Source organism: Pan troglodytes, chromosome 16, assembly GCF_028858775.2.
Source record: "Pan troglodytes isolate AG18354 chromosome 16, NHGRI_mPanTro3-v2.0_pri, whole genome shotgun sequence".
NCBI lineage: Eukaryota > Metazoa > Chordata > Mammalia > Primates > Hominidae > Pan > Pan troglodytes.
In genome coordinates, this window is record NC_072414.2 from 81,297,978 (window position 1) to 81,301,168 (window position 3,191).

Below are 3,191 nucleotides of genomic sequence, written 5' to 3' on the forward strand. Positions count from 1 at the left end.
ATCATCATCTGCATCATCATCTGTCCTTTCTTTTTCTGATTATGAAATTCATACAGGGCACATGAAAAACAAGGAATGTTTGGGACACTGTCACACAACAGAGCGGCCTGGGGAGACATCTGTGATGTGCTACCCCAGACTTGACACTGGAACAGAAAAAAGATGTTAATTGGAAAACTGGTAAAATCCAAATAAAGCCTGAAAATTAGTTAATAGTGACGTTCCCATGTTGTTTTCTTAGTTGGGACAAATGTCATGGTTATGTAAAATGTTAACAGTAGGATAAACTGAGTAAGGGCTATATGGGGACTGTCTTTGCCACTTTTCTGTAAATCTAAAATTATTCCAAAATACAAGGGTTTTAAGAAAAAAAACACGGATAAAGGATTGTAAGAACAATTTAAGAGTTTTTCACAAGTTCATTGATCTATAGTCAGAAACTGTCTTCTGGTTAAGATCTGTGATCTTGACATGAGTTAACCATAATATTTAAGTAAAATCTATGCTTAGTCTGTATATTGTCAAAATAAATTTGATTTTCTAATTTTTCTTTAAAAATACAGAGATAATTGTAGAGATTTGGAAAATACAGAAAAACACAAAGAAGAAAGTAAAAATCACTCATAATCCCACCACCCAGAGGCAATACTAATATTTTGGTGTATGTACTCTAGTCTTTTCCTAGCTCATTGAAGAGGGGCTGGAGGGGAGCAGGGGGAGTGTTTCAAATGATCATACTAATTTATAGCGTTTTTAACTTCTTTCATATTTTGTAAACACCTTCCCATATTATACTTCTACAACTTTTTTTCTTTTTCTTTTTCTTTTTTATTTTTATTTTTTTTTTGAGATAGGGTCTTGCTCTGATGCCCAGGCTGGGAGGGCAGTGGCTTGATCATGGTTCACTGCTGCCTTGACCTCCTGGGCTCAAGTGATCCTCCCACTTCAGCCTCCCAATTAGCTGAAACCACAGGCATGTGCCACCAGGCCCACCTAATTTTTTTTTTTTTTTTTTTTTTTGAGACAGAGTCTCGCTCTGTTGCCCAGGCTGGAGTGCAGTGGCGTGATCTCGGCTCACTGCAAGCTCCGCCTCCCGGGTTCACACCATTCTCTGGCCTCAGCCTCCTGAGTAGCTGGGACTATAGGCGTGCGCCACCGCACCCGGCTAAGTTTTTTTTTTTTTTTTTTTTGTAGAGATGGGGTCTCCCTGTCTTGCCCAGGGTGGTCTTGAACTTATGGGCTCAAGTGATCCTCCCACCTCAGCCTCTCAAAATGCTGGGATTACAGGCATGAGCCACCACACCCAGCCTGCCACAACATAACTTTTATAGCAGGATATACTGTGCTTTATCTAGACAATCCCTAGTGTTAGGTGACGAGCGATGAGGTCATTTTTTATTTGTTTAGTATTACAAATCATGCTGTCATGAACATCCAGATATGTAAGTCTTTGCACAACTTTCTGTGAATTCCTGGAGGCAGAGCTGTTTCAATACATATCTCTAGATGTTCCCCTAGAAAGATTTTACGAGACAAAGCATGCACCCTGTGAGCCAGGGGTCAGTGACTTTTCCCATGCACTCTTGCCAATGCTGGCTTTAAAAAATCTTGCCAGTTGAAATCCCAGATTTGTAAAAGCCACTAATGCCATGTATAACATCTGAGGCTAAGCACCTAATCAGGGTGCTTGGAACTTGAGTGTGGCCACACTGTGCCAGCGTGGGGTACCAGGGTATCCCCACTCCCTTGGCAAAGAAGCAGCCAGACACTGCATGAGCAATACCAGCAATAGGGACCATTTATTAAGTACCTGCGGTTGCTGGATCCTTTTGATATATATTTAAATTCTCAACTAAACACTTGTGAAGTGGACATTGTAGGTACATCCTACAGTTGAAAAACCTGAGTTCTCAGATTGGCTAAGGAACTTGCTGGAGATTCAAACCCTGGGCTGTCTGATTTCAAAGGCTGTAGTCTTTCTACTGTGCCATTCTGCTTGTCCCCTCTGGAAGGAGTGAGAAGGAGGGTTTGACTTCGTGCATGTGCATTCACTGCTGGGGAGAAAAACATCAAGTACACGGCAATGGGAATAAGTGGAGGGAGGGAGACAAGGGCTGGCATAGGAGAGGCTGCTGCAAGTAGATTCATGAGCATCTAGGTTCCCCACAGGAGCAGTGGCGTTATGGGATAGAGGGCAGTGGGTGGCATGGTCCCTGAAGCCTGGGCCGGGAGGGGGCAGGTAGAAGACCTGCTCACCAGGCTGGCCTGCTTAAAGGATAGGGAAGCCGGGGTGTCCTGCTCATTGTGAGAACTGCCCTCCCATCCAGACCTCCTCCAGAGTCCCCTAGCACACCTGTGGTGCTGGAACCCGGGACCCCCTTGGGGGACTCCTTGATGGGGCAGGGTACAGGGTCCAGGAGAGAGATGCTGACTCACAAGCCCTGCAGAGGCTCAGTGGGACAGACCTGGAGCCACAGCCAAGCACAGTCACTACCCACAGCCAGCACAAGAAGGCCGTTTGCCCTTGACCTTCATATTTGGTAGACTAAAGGTACAAATGATGGGCTTCAGACTACAAAGGGGATACAAGGTTCAAGGGAGACACTGTTATCAGATGGTTTTTTTCTTGGGTTACATTTCTGGGCCACTCAACTAATATAGGTCATCATGAATTAACATTCAAAAACAAATCCTGGCCGGGCACAGTGGCTCACACCTGTAATCCCAGCACTTTGGGAGGCTGAGGCGGGTGGATCATTTGAGGCCAGGAGTTTGAGACCAGCCTGGCCAACATGGTGAAACCCCGTCTCTACTAAAAATACAAAAATTAGCTGGGTGTGATGGAGGGCGCCTGTAATCCAGCTACTTGGGAGGCTGAGACAGAGGAATCTCTTGAACCCGGGAGGTGGAGGTTGCAGTGAACTCCAGCCTGGGCGACAGAGCAAGACTTCATCTCGAAAAAAGAAAAAATTATTTGTTTATAGTATATCAACATACCATAGTATTTAACCCTTTATGGTATTTCTCCCTTTGTTTTATTCCAGGAAGCTGCTAGGTCTCTCTTGACCTCAGTGAGCCCCAGCAATCACCAACCAAGGAAGGGGCCCAGGGAGCCTCTTCCAGTCCAGAAGTCTTCTCTTCATCCCTTTCTCTGCGGCAAGACCAACTGTCAGAGCCTCCACAGCCTGAGG